Source organism: Pristis pectinata, chromosome 26 (genome assembly GCF_009764475.1).
Source record: "Pristis pectinata isolate sPriPec2 chromosome 26, sPriPec2.1.pri, whole genome shotgun sequence".
NCBI lineage: Eukaryota > Metazoa > Chordata > Chondrichthyes > Rhinopristiformes > Pristidae > Pristis > Pristis pectinata.
This window is the reverse complement of record NC_067430.1, coordinates 26,003,522-26,020,624: the sequence shown is the minus strand read 5'-3', so window position 1 is coordinate 26,020,624 and position 17,103 is coordinate 26,003,522. Positions and strand designations below refer to the sequence as shown.

The following is a 17,103-nucleotide window of genomic DNA, read 5'->3' as shown; positions in this document are numbered from 1 at the left end:
CCCAGCCCAGCCCATCCCAGCCCTGCCCATCCCAGTCCTGCCCATCCCAGTCCATCCCAGCCCTGCCCATCCCAGTCCTGCCCATCCCAGCCCTGCCCATCCCAGTCCTGCCCATCCCAGTCCTGCCCAGCCCTGCCCATCCCAGTCCTGCCCATCCCAGCCCTGTCCATCCCAGTCCTGTCCATCCCAGTCCTGCCCATCCCATCCCAGCCCATCCCAGCCCACCCCAGCCCTGCCCATCCCAGTCCTGCCCATCCCAGTCCTGCCCATCCCAGTCCTGCCCATCCCAGCCCTGCCCATCCCAGTCCTGTCCATCCCAGCCCTGCCCATCCCATCCCAGAGCATCCCTGCCCAGCCCGGGCTCCGTGGCTCCACACTGCGCTCTGTTGACCGCCTCGGCTGCGAGCCGCACATTCTGCACTTCCGCTTTCCGAGGCAGTGGCCTCCATTTTTTCTCTCAGTGCAGCATTTGTATTGAAGCGGCGGCGGTGGTTTTGCTGCTCCGGAGGGTGAATGGGAACTGCGGGGAGCTGACAGCGGCGGGACTGTCCGTCTGAATGGGGATGTGACGGGGTAGCGGCCCTTTGCCGGCGACTGCTGAATCCTCGCCCGCCCTCTCCACATCCATCCCTCACTGTACGGGTGATGTATGACCCTGTAACGATATTCAGTAGTTTTCTGTTGGGCTACAATGTTACATGTAACTAAAGGAAAACAGTGCGTTTACTTTATATCAGACACTGGGCGATGGGTGCTGCCAGGAACAATCTCAGTGAGACGTTTATCTTCACGGTGTACGTAGCTTGCAGCTTTTTGTGTGTGTGATTAGTTTTCCTTCAGTGATTCAATATTTCATTTGCTTCACCAGGGGTGAACATAAATCCTGCTTGAATCCGGCATGGATTTGGCCCGCAGATTGGAGTGACTGAATCATCACCCAGTCAATTAGTGGTTGTCAATGTTGACCTAGTAAGTATTATAGGAACAGACGCCTCGTTTTATATGTGTGTGTGTTGATATATCACTTGGTCCAGTAAACGATGGAATCTGACATTGAAGAGCTGCACTGATAATTTGTCTACAAACTCATCTGCTTTTAATGACAACATTAGTGAACTAAACCTCTCCAAAATGCCAAGACTTGAGTTTTAGAAATAACCTGTATCAGGTTATTTACAACCTCTCACATCAGTAGTGAGGGACCTTTTGTTACAATGGATGGGAAGTCCCTCCACCTTTTTTAGAGTTAATGGCGAGGCTGATCCAAGTTTATGTGTCAAAAAGCTGTTAACTCTCCAAGAACTGTTACCCACTAAATTGAAGGGATCTCCTGCTGTGCAATCTGGTGTCTCTGGCATGGTTTCCTGATGACCTGCAGGTGAACCAACACAAAAGAATTACAGCCAGATACAAGAAGTTGTACCATGACAACGTACAAAAGACTTCATCAGGAAAATATAGATACTACCTCAGTCTGCTGATAAACTATGTTATCATTATTTTATGGTACTTGGCTCCACAAATGTCAATATGTGATTAATCTAGGCAGGGTAGAGATACAGGGAGAAAGTACTGTAGGGCAGTCTGGGACATTTTTCCATACTTAGAATATTCAAACTCAAATTATAAATTTTATTCAGAATCAGATTTATTATCACTGATTTATGATGTGAAATTTGTTGTTTTGAGGCAGCAGTACAGTGCAAAGGCATAACATTTATTGTAAGTTACAAAAGCAAATAGTGCAATAAAAAAGGAACAACGAGGTAGTGTTCATGGACCATTCAGAAATCTGATGGCGGAGGGGAAGAAGTTGTTCCTGAATTGTTGAGTGTGGGTCTTCAGGCTCCTGTACACTTAGATCGGTGATTATTCTCTCCGCGGTTTCTTGTTCATTCCTTCTTTAGATGATACTGTGTGAACGTTCAGGATTATCTTTGTTTTTCTACATGTGTTTTATTTTAATTGAAGAGAACTGCAGGATGTTGCATGGGTCCGAGGGATTGCAGTGTGCTGCGTTCTCCTTTAGGAATGTAACACTAAGTAGTTAGAAAATCTTCTGCTTTAATTTTAAGTTATGTACCCAGTGATGCAATTAATTGTTGCCTTCAAGGAATAAGATACATTTCTGCTTGCAAGACATTTATTATTTAGATTGCAGGGCTGCAGCTGTCCATTTCTCTTAATAGTGACTTACATGGACGGGGATATTGTAACCAATTTTACTGCTGATGCAAAGATGGATGAGACACCAAGCAGGGAGTCTGTGCTGGGATATGATGGGTTAAATGGGCAACAGTTTAGCAAATGGAAATAATCTGGGTATCCTTGTACATGAAACAGAAAGTAAGCATGCAGGTTGAGCAAATAATTAAGAAAGCAAATGGAATGTTGGCCTTTATTGCAAGGTGGGTGGAGATTAAAGGGAGGGACGTTAATTACTTTGCTGTTTATTATGGGTTTCTTGGATGGACTGTGGATGTTCCGTATTTTCATGACTGAGGGTGACGGAATTTTAGGCATGAAAGGAATCAAGACGGAAGCACTTGGATAGGTACATGGAGGGGCAGGGCTTAGAGGCACGTGGGCCGAACGCAGGAAATTGGGACTAGGTGGGTGGGCACCGGGGTTGGCATGGACTGGTTGGGCCGAAGGGCCTGTATCCCTGCTGTATTGCTCTATGACACTATGATCAGAGGAATCAGCCAGGAAAGTGGATTAGCTGGAATATCAGATATGGTCTTGCTGAATGACTGAGGAGGATGGGGTGTTGCTTGCTTTTACTTCTGTCTCTTATGTTGTTAAATATATATCTATGAGATATATGTATATCAGAGACTTTTTCCCAGGGTGACAATGGCTAACATGAGGGGGCATAATTTTAAGGTGATTGGAGGAAGGTATAAGGGGGATGTCAGGGGTAAGTTTTTTTTACACGGAGAGGGGTGGGTGTGTGGAACGCACTGCCGGCAGAGGTTGTGGGGGCAGATGCATTAGGGATATTTAAGAGACTCCTAGATAGACACATGAATGATAGAAAAATAGGGGGCTATGTGGGAGGGAAGGGTTAGATAGATCTTAGAGCAGGATAAAATGTCGGCACAACATTGAGGGCCAAAGGGCCTGTACTGTACTGTAGTGTTGTACGTATATATTAGCCAGTGTTCCCATTGCATGTACTTATTTACTGATTCCTGCTGGAATTACAGTGTAAGCAGTGGTAATGATTGAGTCAGGTGCAGTGATGATTCTTTGAATCATGAAAAAAATCACTGTCACTTATTGTCAAGAATCATATGTGGATTATTTGGATATGTTACTAAAAGGCTCCAAGTTGAAGTGGAAAGGAGGAAGCTGGTGAGAAGAGAAGTTATTTTACCTTATAATCTATGTGTAACATTCATCTCAAATGTAAAATAAGTCATTTATAACTTTTGGTAATAGACATTTGAAATGTTTCGCATATAGTATCCTTTATAACCATTCCAAGATTTAGCACACTTGAGAAATATTACAATTGTACGTTATTTTTCTGGAATTAAATCACTACACTTCACTTCTCATCAAAATAAAGCTGGTTTTGTTTGTTGAATTGGTTACTAAAAGATGACTTGAATAAGTTAATTGGCAAATTTCTGTTCTGTTTGAAGAATGAATTTAGACTAAATCAGGTTTTCATATTTATTTTAAACAGCTGAAGAACGACATTTTTGATTATAAATATGTGCATTCTTATTCATATTCAATTGTGCTTGATGCTGTAAAGATTGATATTTTGGTTACTACTAAAGGTATACTGGTTCAGGGTGGCACATTGTATTGAGAATTGCTGATGACTGTAAAGGATTCATATTGAAGATGTGTTGTTGACTAAACTAAGTTATGATGATTATGGAATGATTTAGCCTAGAAGGCTGTGTCTTGCAGCAAGAAGCTGATGAGTAAAAAGGGAGAATTGAACTAACTTTGCATGTTAAATCATTTATTCTGTTTACAAGAAATGCAACATTTTAGTTTGTTCTTTTAGATTAAAAAGAAGCATTTGTTCCAATATGATTTCAAATATGTTACAGCTGTGGTAGTCACATTAGGTGTAGTTTTCAGTTAAGCTTTATGGACTGACTTTTTCCAGTAAAGTATTTTGATTGTTATATTTTGTTTAGTCCTTTTTTTCTTTGTTTGGTACTTTATTAACCTGATTCCTGAGGTATGATGATTTTATTCTCTCCATTATAGTGTTGGACATTGAAGTGTACTGTTAAATTTTGTCTACAAAGCTTAATGAGATATTGATAATACTTTCTGTACTAAATTCTATGCTATGTCTGCTCATTCAACTTCTCTTCCTATACTGTCTTGCCATCAATTGGTATTCACTCTCTGCTTAACACAGCCAAGTTTGGTATCATCAAATTTTGGAATTTTTCTCCATATTTCAACTTCCAACTCATTTACATATACATAGATAAGCAGAGGTCCTATCAATGAAACTTGGGCAATATTATCCTCCAGTCTGGGGAAAAAAACAATAATTTCCTACAAATTTGCTACGTTCTGTCCTTAAGCCAGTGATTTTATAGCTGACACTGATCCTCCTCAGCTCCTCCTTGGAGCCTCCGTTTTGTTAACCAGCTTTTTATGTGGTAGTTGATCAAACGCTTTCTTAAAATCCATGTAAACAACATCTACCACATTCCCATCATTGAACTTCTATGTTCATTAAGCACTTCAGATAAGTTAGGCAAATACAAACTGGCTTTTACAAATCTGTGCTGGCTCTCCTTGGCTGAATCTAACCTCTTCAAGTGCCAGTTATACTTTCCTCTTGTTAGTGCTTTTGAGTCCTTACCCACCATTGAACTGTGTAGATTGGGAGCAACAAACTGCAGCTGCTGGAAATCCAAAACAAAAAAACAGGAAATGCTGGAAACACTCGGCAAGTCGGACAGCATCTGTGGAGTGAGAAGCAGAATCCGCGTTTCAGGTTGAGGACTTTTCATCTCAACTGGGAACTGTGCTTAAGTTGCAGAGAAGGGGACAGTGGTGAGAACAGAGGGAATGTCTGTGATAGGCTGCAGACCAGAGTTGTCAAGGTAACAATTGGGGGCAGGGCAGTGGGTGGGTGCTGGGGAGCAATTTGAGATGGAAGGAAAAAGAAACGAAGGAACCCTTGGAATTGAAATATTGAGCAACATTTGTGGAGAGAGGGAAGAAAGCTGATTACCAGAAATTGTTGAATTCAGTATTGAGTCTCAAGAGCTCAACAGACCCAGACAGAGGATGAGGTGCTGTTCCTTGAGCTTTATGTCGTAGGAAGAGGGAGAGGTCAGAGTGAGGGGCGGGGTACAGAGAATTGCAGTGATGGGAGGCTTGAAGCTAAGCGTCATCTTTGCGCGCTAAATGGAGGTGTCCTGCAAAGCCATCCCCCAACTTGCATTTGGTTTCTTCAGCATAGAGGAGACCACAGTGTGAGCACTGAATGCAATACATTAAGTTGGAAGTGCAGGTGAATCGCTGCCCCACCTGGAAAGACTGTTTGGGTTTCTGAATGGTGGGAAGGGAAGAAGTGTTGTATGTGCCTTGTTTACGTGGGAAAATAATCACTAGGATTAATATTCTTCCTGTAGATTACTACCCAACCCCTTTACTTTTGAACATTTTCTCCCAAAATTTTAAATTTTCTCTCCTTTGGTGCAATTTACAATATACAATGAGCTACACCCCACTAAAGTGCAGTGTGGTCATATTTTAACAAACCTTACTAACATCCATAAAGATCCCCATTATCCAAATAAAACATTTTTAAAAGGCTGTCTACTTATTCCCTGCAGTGCACTGTCAATGTCTAGATAGTTGATGAATAATGCATAATCCTCTGAAAGGTAAAATCCATTCGCAGAGTGCTCTAAAACAATCCATACACACACTACCCTAACGCAAGAATCTCCTGCCAAATTTCTTGACATATGAAGAATACATGCAGGAAACAGTGACTCAATATATTCTGTCAGTTATTAAGTTATGAATTAGAGAATTTTTCCTTAAAAGGACAATAAATTGGATTCTCTGTTTCTTATTTGTGGGTCCTGTTTGTGCAAAAGAGCTGGAAATTAGAAAATAAATTAAGCTTTATTTTATTATAAATTGCAGGGTGCTTTTAATTCTGCTGGCAGAGATTTCCATTTCAGTTCTGATTGTCCCCAGGTTTTAAGATTCACAGAGCCTGAACTTTCAAGCTGGGATTTCATTGTCTTGCACACAGTTGCTTTCAGTTGTAAACTAGACTTCACAGGGAAGTCTAGTTAAATTTGCTGGGTTTTGGAGGAGCTTGCACACGTCCTTACCTGGACATTTGATGTAGTTTCGAGTTGATTATTGCAGGACTATATGGTGGATTTGTTCTCCTTGCACTGCCCCTACATTGTATACACCCCTGAGACTTCCTTTTATTCTCAGGACAAGAATTAAAATATACTTAAGACTCATTTTGGCCACCTTGTTCTTTATCATAACGGAAAGGGAAGAGAGACATTCTGAAGTTATTCTGCTGTGTAATACAAAGTGATGTGGGACCTACAGTTTAACATGATCTGCACTGTTCTTTCCAATATCCGCATTGCTTAAGAGTTTTGAAGCTTGATAAGTTCTAATTGACTTCCTAATTTGGACATGAGTTGTTTCTGCAAAATGATATTGAATAACATAGTGGTTAAGTAACTAATTAGTATCATAAAGCCTGGACCTATGGTCCTGAAAGACATTCAAATCCTCTCAGTGGAGCTGGGAAAGTTTAAAAATCAGTTGATTTAATATATCTGGAATAAACAGCTAGTTGCCTGGAAATTCAACCTAGGTCAGTGGTGCTAAATGCACGTTAAAGTTAATGGAATGAAGTTTGGAGCTGTAGAGTCACAGAGGGACATTTGATCCACTGCCTCCATAGCAACCATCAACCACTAATTGTACATTAATCCCATTTTTATTCTCCCCACCTTCTCATTAACTTCCCCAGATTCTACCACTCATCTACACACTAGGGGCAATTTACAGCAGCTCGTTAACCTACCAACCTGCATGTTTTTGGGATATGGAAGGAAACCGGAGCACCTGGAGGAAACCCAAGCTGTCACACGGGGGGAAAAACATGCAAACTCCACACAGACAGCACCCAAGGTCAGGATTGAACCCTGGTCTTTGATGCTGTGAGGCAGCGGCTTGACTGGAGGTGGAGTACAATCTGTAAAAGTAATTCTGAAGCGCAGTTAGTGCCAAGAACCAAGGGTGAATTTCTAGGAACGCATCTATAATGATCTGGGAAGCTGCCAGACTGCCATAAAAGCTCAATTGGTTCATTAATATCTTTTGGGGAAGGAAGTTGGCTCAATCTGGCCTACACAAGAGTCCAGACCCATAGCGATCTGATTTACTCTTTGCTGCCTTTTAAATAATTGAAGGGACATTAGGAAGGGCCAATGAATGTAGGTCTGGCCAAAGATGTCCTTGTCCTTTAAATGAATTATTGCCTATGCTGCTTCTCTGGAACACGGGAGCAACTGCAATGAAATCCTATCCATTGGGAAAATTCAGTTATGAAAAATATAATGCAATGCAATTTTTTTTTCAAACAAAGACAAAATATGAAAGGAAATCTGCCATGGGTCACTCAAATGCGTTCCCACAGAGTTGGGTTCATGGTGATCACTGAATTCTGGTCTGTATCTCCATAGAAAAGCCACTGAACAGTGTGTCCATCTGGTTCCTTCAATGTTTACAAAAATCCCATGGCACTATTTGAAGATACAGAAAGTTCTCCTGGTGTGCTGGTTTACATTGAATTATCCAGCCATTAGCCGAATAAACAGATTATCCGGTCATTATTCATTGCTGTTTTTGGGGACTTGCAGTGTGCATATTGGCTGCTAAATTATTGCTGCTCTTCAAGCTAGCTTGTTTGCTACGAAGCATTCTGGGATGCTCGAGGACGTGATGGGTGTCATGTAAATGTGTGAGGGCATTCAGAGAGACATTTAGTATGGGTTGTCTCTGAACAAATTCTAGCTTATGATTTTTTTCAGATATTAAATCTAATTTTGACCAAATTTAACACATCATTTTTGTTTAAAGAAAGTACTGGAAACACTCAAAGTTATAATATTTCCTGCATTTTCTCATTTTTATTTTGGATTTTCAGCATCTGCTGTTAGTTGTTTTAGTTTTGTAGGGTTTTAGAAAAACTGCATTCTCAATGGTCTTGATTAGCAGGGAAATCACTGGGAAATGTCTTCTTTGATCAATAGTCCTCAATGTGCGATGCATGCTGTGCTCTGCTTCTGAAGTTCGATTCTGTTGAGGTCAATGCAGCTGAATTTCTGAAGCATTGCACGTTTAGCATTGCCAATCCAAACACAAATTTCTTCCCAAAACATATCTTGAAACACCACAGATTCTTCACTTATTTTCAAAGAATTTCCTTTTTCCATATTTGAACATCATGGACCACTTGAAATTATAATTCCTCAGCCATTTTGCTTTGTTTTATTTAAAACATTTTATATGAAAGTGTAAGGCCAATTTCAGGAATAAAACACAAATCCAGCAGTGATGTGCTTTAATTTTTTTTAGAAAACGGTGCTCATTTAAGTTCCTGTCTGTATTTACTTCCTTTTAACTGTCTGGATTTTTTTTCATATCTGTATCAGCATTTTTTTTTACAGAGGGGTTTCTGACACACTTCCCTTGGTAAACATTGGTAATAAATTTGCAAGTCAAATATGGAATCATATATGTAATTTAGTGTAATGAGCAAGCATTAGAACTATAAACTTTGAAGTGACTAGTACTATAAGTGGCTATATTTAACAGCACCGTTATAGTAATGATTGTCCATTTGTAGACACGAGACTGCAGATGTTGGAATCTGGGAGCAAAACAAACCAAACTGGTGGAGGAACTCAGTGGGTCAGGCAGCCTTTGTGGAGGGCAGTGGGCAGTCGACGTTTTGAATCGAAACCCTCCATCTGAATAAAGATCGACTGTCCATTTCCCTCCACAGACGCTACCTAACCCGCTGAGTTCCACCAGCAGTTTGTTATTTTTATCATCCACTTGTATTTTTTTTCTTAATTTGGTGATGTGATGCTCACATCCTCAGGAAGACCACAATTTATTCACTATTGCTAATTTCTCCAGAACTGTGTCACATTTTGAGTGTCCTAATTAGCCCAGGAAGGTAAGGATATAGGTTTCCTTCTTTGACAGACATTGATGAGCTGGATTGTATAGCAATCTGGTAGCTTCAAGTCACCGTTACCAATTAGTACTATTATTTCAGATTTTATTGACTCCAAATACTAGCTTCCAAGTTGGAAGCTTCTCAAGTCTCCAGATCAACAGTCCTAGTTTCAGATTGATGGTGCTGTAACTTTACCACTATACCCTTGTTAGGTGTTAACCTGTTTCACATACAGTGTAACACTGCACTAACTACTGTTAAGTAACCACTGTTCTGAAGTGTCAAACAATTTGCTAGAGTGGGTTTCAAACCAGCAACTTTCATGAATGTAAACGATTGTACTGACAACAATAAAATTAGTCAGAATCCAAAATGATCGTGAACGTTAGTAAATAATCTCTCATCCGAGCTTGTGAAGCAAAGCATTAACTCTGCTTCCTCTACTGATGCAGTCTGGCCTGTTGACCATTTCTGGCCTTTGGTTCAGATTTCCAATATTTGCAGTATTTTGCTATTGCAAATGATGCCATGATCCTGGATGAATCAAAAGTACATGATTTTTGAAGGGTCAAAACCATAATGAATGCAATTGTTCATTTGAATCTAGGTTTAATGAAAAACTTTAATAAAAATCCCTGCCTTGCTTTTAAACTCTCCATACACCTTGCTTCTCTTATCCTTTCTCTTATCCTACAGAATTAATAGAGGTAAAAGTAATTGGTTGTGTTCCAAAATTAGCCACTGCAGAGAGTGGCAGGTATCACAACTTACAGCCGCTCTCGAGGTTTCAGCACCTGCGGAGGTGGGGTCTTTGGGGTTTAGTGGTCACAGGGGGACTTTATAATTAAGATAACAAAGTACTTTGGGGCCTCCAAATGTTGTGAAAATCTTTGTTTTTTTAAACCATTAAATCTGGTGTATATCACAATTCAGTTAGTTTCTTCAGTGAGGCATGACGCTTTTGATTACTTATGTTTCCACTTGATATCACATGAAATAAAAAGCTGACCTACAACATAAATGTCACACACTGACAGTCTAAAGATTCCTACACCACTCTCTGTCCATTTTTTTTATATGGGTTAACCCAATTTCCTGGCTAATGCAGGAGAACTGTGGCAGATTTGATGTTATTTTTATCACTAGCTTGACGAGAAGCCAGAAGGGACCAGCTAAATCCTGTAGATTTAGGGCACTTCCCAAATTCAGGAGCTTGAGAAAACAGAATGGAGTTTGATTCTGACAGCAAGCATGATGCAACGTCTTAATAACCTTCTAAAAGAAAAATACAACAACAGAAATCTGAAATAAGAACAGAAAATGCTGGAGATATTCAACAAATCAGGCAGTGTTTGTGGAGAGAGAAATCCACTCGTTGCTTCAAAATATTCACTGTGTATTGTGGCAATTCAGTGTATGAAGCATATTGCAGGGCTAACATTTTGCAAGGATCATGATACGACCATCTGTAAATTTTCCCAAATAGGTCACATGCATATCCCTACCTACCCAAGAAATATCTTGCTTTATCGGTTGAATCTATTAACAGTTCCATTGCTGTTTAAAGGTAACGTGCACAAGTTAATTAGCAAAAAGACACTGAAAAATAGTGGAGTGTACAAAGTGGGAGTAGTTCTTTTTACATGCCAAAAAACTAAAAGCCTGACTTGTTGTGATTTAAGCAATTATTTCATCATCCATGCTTGACTTGTGGGAGCGCTGCTTATTTACGAAACGCAGCCATACATTTGTGTCACTTCTGTACACTGTTTTGCATTCAGTTATCATTTGGATCTGATTGTAATCTGTTTAGGTGATTTGATAGCAAATCTATCACCTTGTTAAAGTGTTTTGCAAAACAGTAGCAAAGAGTTAGTGGATACGTTGCTTTAAAACTCATAAGTAGCCAAGGGAAGCCTTCCCCAGTATAAGGGTATTTTGTAACTGCTGTAAGTCGTCTGGTACATAATTGACTGGAATCCTTCTGTTGACCCGATCTCTTTAGTTTCAATTTAATTTTCTGATCAATGCAGAACTTAGCAACTGAGTCAGTACAAGAGTTCAAATTTCTGTGGGTTCATGTCTCACTCCAGAGTTTTGTGCACAAGAATCTATGCTGATACCTTGCTGTATTACTGAGGGAGTGCTGCACTGTTGGAGGCACTGACCTTTGGATGAAATATGAAACCAAAGCCTCATCTGCTCTTGGAGTTTGTGGGAAGATGACGGCTTCAATGTTCCCAGTAGACAAGTGGAGAAAATTTCTGTTCATCCAGTGCTAGATATTGGACGAGCAGTCTGATAACTAAGAGTCAGTGTTGGGTTCAGGAGAGGCAGAGGTGATGCAGAGTTGGGTATTGCCACCTTGTGTGTGGGAACAGTGGGAGACCTGCACTATACCCCGTATAAACTGTCCTGACCGGGCAACCTCAGCAACTTTGTACAAGTAGGAAAGAAAGAAATGTATTTGTATAACATTTCCATCATAGCCAATGAAATATTTTTTGAAGAGCAGTCCCACTGTAATGCCAGTTTGCCCATTGGAAGTTTCCACAAGCAGCACTTTGATAAAGACCACATAACCTATCCTACTATTGTAAATTGAAAGATAAACATTGCATCAGGACAACTTTCAGTTGCTAAGTTATGCGCTGATCAGTAAACACAGTTGCATCCACTGTAACTATACAGATCAGGTCAATGTCAGAGTTCCCTTGTATTCTACAGCACATACTCACAAAGTACCTTCCCTTTCTGTGGGATATTTTACTTCCACCCGGTTCAATATTTTATTGGGAAGGTCTGTAACCAGCAGCGCCGTTTTCCCTCCTTTTCCACCCTGAGGCATCAGACGGGATTTTGCACTTGAGTCCCTGGAGGGGGTCTTAAACCTGGAGCTTTCTGAGCGGGAGACGAGAGCGCTACTGACTGCACCGGTGCTGAAGGACATTTTGCCAATCTTTGATTTTGATTGGTTAACCAGCACTGAGCCCACTACAGCTATTAGTCATCTTTCTCATAAATGACACATAGGCTTGCAATATTGGTTAAATGTGTCAATACCACATCTGTAGCCCTGGAGTCAGTAGGGTGAAAACAAGCTTCGTAAAGTTATGCAGCACGGAAACAGGCTGTTTGGTCTAACTCGTCCGTGCCAACTAAGGTGCCTGTCTGCACTGATCTCTTTTATCTGCGCTTGGCCCATATCCCTCTTAAACTTCTCCTATCCACGTACCTGTCCAAATGTCTTTTAAGCGTTATAATCGTACCTGCTTCTACCATTTCCTCTGGCAGCTTGTTCCATATACCCACCACCCTCTGTGTGGAAAAACGTGCCCCTTAGATCCCCTTTAAATCTTTCCCCTCTCACCTTAAACCTAGGCCTTCTAGTTTTAAACGTTAGATAATGGTGCTATTGTAATAGGTTGTAATCACACTTCTGTTTACCTGCCAGATGAGTGGCGCAGCCCAATGGTAGTAAATACCTACGTGTTTCTTACTTTGTGCTGGGTTAGGAGGGTGTCGGCGTGTTCATTCACAGGATGTGCAGGTCATATTTATTGCCCCTGTATAGTTGCCCTTGAGAAGCAGGTGGTGAGCTGCTGTCTCGAACTGCTGGAGTCCATTTGGTGCAAGCTCTCCTTTTGTGTTGGTAGGCAACGGAGATTTGGATGACGATAAAAGGAAAGCAATATATTTCCAATTAGGGATGGTGTGCACTGAATCTGATCCATCAGCCAACGTTGAATGATTCATCTTGTTTCATTTGTATTGTGTTTTGACATTGTAGTTTAGTTAAACTGAGAGGAGTTTTACTGTTTCAGATTGCTTTTCCTTTGGTACTACTTTGATGTACTTGTGTATGGAATGATCTGTCGGGATGGCATGCAAACAAAGCTTTTCACTGTATCTCGGAACATGTGACAATAATAAACCAATTCCCAAGTTGGTTAAGAGTCGGTGCTGTGGGCCTGGAGTTACGTATACACCAGACCTAGTTAGGGTTGCAGATTACCTTCCTGAAAAAACAGTAGTAGACCAGTAATTTTGAGTACACTATTACTGATACCAGCTCATAACTAGTGGGATTCAGTGTGTTTAAGGTGGCACAAATTGCCCTGTTAGAAATATAACAAAGATCACTCTTTGGCCCTTCTGCAGCTGCACAAAAATCTTGCCCTGCTTCAGTCCTCTGCACACGGGGAAATGAAGGCTTGACCACTTTAATGCTCATGGTCGCGAGAAGCATGTGTTCAGGATGTTGTGACTGAAAATAACCACAGGAAAAAGATTAAATTGCTTCTAGTTAAGATCAACTTGATCAGTCTGCTGAGCAGCAGCTCTGATGGCAATGACGAATTGAGTATTTTTTTGTTACAGATCTGCTCCAGTAAGTTGCTGCTGGTTTATAACGGGTTGTCATTGTGTTTCTGTTTCAGAAATATGTTCCTTCTAGTTGCTGACTAGATTGGTATTGGTTTATTATTGTCACTTGTACTGAGGTACAGTGAGAAACTTGTCTTGCATACTGATCGTACAGGTCAATTCATTACACAGTGAAGGTACATTGAGTTAGTACAGAGTCCATTGATGTAGTACAGGTAAGAACAATAACAGTACAGAGTAAAGTGTCACAGCTACAGAGAAAGTGCAGTGCAATAAGGTGTAAGGTCACAACAAGGTAGATCGTGAGGTCAGAGTCCATCTCATCGTATAAGGTAATCGTTCAATAGTCTTATCACAGTGGGGTAGAAGCTGTCCTTAAGTCTGGTGGTATGTGCCTTCAGGCTCCTGTGTTTTCTACCCGATGGAAGAGGAGAGAAGAGAGAATGACCCGGGTGGGTGGGGTCTTTGATTATGCTGGCTGCTTCACCAAGACAGCGAGAGGTAAAGACAGAGTCCAGGGAGGGGAGGTTGGTGTCCGTGATGCGCTGGGCTGTGTCCGCAACTTTCTGCAGCTTCTTGTGGTCCTGGGCAGAGCAGTTGCCATACCAAGCCATGATACATCCAGATAGGATGCTTTTTATTGTGTATCGATAAAAGTTGGTGAGTGTCAAAGGGGTAAAGCTTCACCATAATTATGTACAAACTTCCCTGCCCTAACCCCAAAGTCTTGTACAATCAGTCCACCTGATTGCTAGTTCTCGAAAATTTGGGGAAAAGGCTTTAAAAGCTCATGAGCTGGAAACTGGCTCTGAATATCCTTGCACTGTAGAGTCTTTGAGACCATATCAGAATCAGGTTTACTATTGTCACTTGTACTGAGGTACAGTGAAAAGCTTGTCTTACAAACTGATCGTACAGGTCAATTCATTACACAGTGCAGTTACATTGAGTTAGTACAGAGTGCATTGAAGTAGTACAGGTAAAAACAATAACAGTACAGAGTAAAGTGTCACAGCTACAGAGAAAGTGCAGTGCAATAAGGTGCAAGGTCACAACAAGGTAGATCGTGAGGTCATAGTCCATCTCATCGTATAAGGGAACCGTTCAATAGTCTTATCACAGTGGGGTAGAAGCTGTCCTTAAGTCTGGTGGTACGTGCCCTCAGGCTCCTGTATCTTCTGCCTGATGGAAGAGGAGAGAAGAGAGAATGTCCTGGGTGGGTGGGGTCTTTGATTATGCTGGCTGATACACCAAGGCAACGAGAGGTAAAGACAGAGTCCAAGGAGGGGAGGCTGGTGTCCGTGATGCGCTGGGCTGGGTCCACAACTCTCTGCAGCTTCTTGCGGTCCTGGGTAGAGCAGTTGCCGTACCAAGCTGTGACACATCCAGATAGGATGCTTTCTATAGTGCATCGGTAAAAGTTGGTGAGAGTCAAAGGGGACAAACCAAATTTCTTTAGCCTCCTGAGGAAGTAGAGGAGCTGATGAGCTTTCTTGGCTGTGGCATCTACATGATTTGTCCAGGACAGGCTGTTGGTGATGTTCACTCCCAGGAACTTGAAGCTCTCAACGCTCTCGACCTCAGCACCACTGATGTAGACAGGTGCATGTACACCGCCTCCTTTCCTGAAGTCAATGACCAGCTCTTCTGTTTTGTTGACATTGAGGGAAAGGTTGTTGTCATGACACCATTCCACTAAGCTCTCTATCTCCTTCCTGTACTCCGACTCATCGTTATTTGAGATATGGCCTACAACGGTGGTATCATCTGCAAACTTGTAGATGGAGCTAGAGCAGAATCTGGCCACACAGTCATGAGTGTATAGGGAGTAGAGCAGAGGGCTGAGGACGCAGCCTTGTGGGGCACCAGTGTTGAGAATAATCATGCCGGAGGTATTGCTGCCTATCCTCACTGATTGCGGTCTGTTTGTTAGAAAGTCAAGGAGGGAGGTGTTGACTCCTAGGTCTCGGAGTTTAGTGATGAGCTTGCTTGGAATTATTGTATTGAAGGCAGAGTTGTAGTCAATAAACAATAGTCTAACGTCTGTGTCTTTACTGTCCAGATGCTCCAGAGCTGAATGTAGGACTAGGGAGATGGCACCTGCTGTAGACCTGTTTGGCTGATAGGCGAATTGCAATGGGTCCAGGTTGTCTGGTAGGCTGGAGTTGATGTGTGCCATGACCAACCTCTCAAGGCACTTCATGATGGTGGATGTCAGCGCCACTGGTCGGTAGTCATTGAGGCATGTTACCTTGCTTTTCTTTGGTACCGGGATGATAGTGGTCTTCTTAAAGCAGGAGGGAACCTGAAATTGAGACGTATGTCATGAAATTTGTTGTTTTGCGGCAGCAGTACAGTGCAAGGCATAAAAATTACTATAAGTTACAAAATTAAATAATGCAAAAAGAGGAATAATGAGGTAGTGTTCATGGATTCATGGACCATTCAGAAATCTGATGGCGGAGAGGAAGAAGCTGTTCCTGAATCGTTGAGTGTGGGTCTTCAGGCTCCTGTACCTCCTCCCCAGTGGTAGTAACATGAAGAGGGTGTGTCCTGGGTGATGAGGGTCCTTAATGATAGATGCCGCCTTCTTGAGGCACTGCCTCTTGAAGATGTCCTCGATGGCGGGGATGGTTGTGCCCATGATGGAGCTGGCTGAGTCTACAACCCTCTGCAGCCTCTTTCGATCCTGTGCGTTGGCGCCTCCATACCAGTTGGTGATGGGACCAGCCAGAATGTTCTCCACTGTACATCTAATTCTCACAAAACTATCAAGCTACAAGTTTTCTCTGAGGAAATACTGTGAGAGCATTTGGTCAAACTGGTAAAAGGTGTAGGAGCATTTTATAGGAAGCTGAAGGCAGAGAGGTTCACAATGGAAATTCAAGAGTGGAGACCCAAACATACTAGGCATGGCTACCAATGATGAAACATCAAAGCCTTTGTGTTATTCTAGATAACATCAGTTACATCTGTAGGTTCCAACTTTAAAAATGATTACACCTTAGCTGAAGTTGTGAAATGTAACGATTTTTGATTTCACCTTTCTCTTTTGGAATTGTTTAGGAATAGATGGAGGGGTAAGTGAATATCAACCTCTGGGGGTGGGTGGGTGGGGGAAGACACTTGGTTGTCAGGAAATGAGAGTTAGTTTATTATTGCCTGGCATTCCTTGGTCTCCAGGCTAGGAACTGGTAATGGTTTTTCTCTGGGGAAAAAAAAAATGCACATTCGATTTCTTCAAGAACAGAAGACAAGGTACAAGTTTACAGGAGGTTCTGTAGTCACCCAGAACAATCATTAACTTCACTCCATGTCATCAAACAAAAAAAAAGCAGATGCTGGAAATCTGAAACAAAAGCAGAAGCACGCAGCGTGTATGGAACGAGCTGCCAGAGGAAGTGGTTGAGGCAGGTACAATAACAACATTTAAAAGACACTTGGACAGGTACATGGATAGGAAGGATTTAGAGGGATATGGGCCA

The 17,103-nt window shown here is 41.7% G+C and overlaps 1 protein-coding gene across 3 annotated transcripts in view; it reads left to right on the top strand.

Annotated features, from left to right (window-relative positions):
• Positions 1-444: 444 nt before the first annotated feature.
• Positions 445-17,103, top strand: part of pik3cd (phosphatidylinositol-4,5-bisphosphate 3-kinase, catalytic subunit delta) — a 182,945-nt gene continuing 166,286 nt past the window's right edge. For 2 of the 3 annotated variants that reach the window (XM_052039051.1, XM_052039048.1), the window contains exons 1-2: positions 445-636; positions 869-969. The gene's annotated coding sequence lies outside the window, so the exon portion shown is untranslated. Of the gene's footprint in view, positions 643-868; positions 970-17,103 lie in introns of all 3 variants that reach the window. The other variant, XM_052039049.1, reaches the window with a different exon arrangement.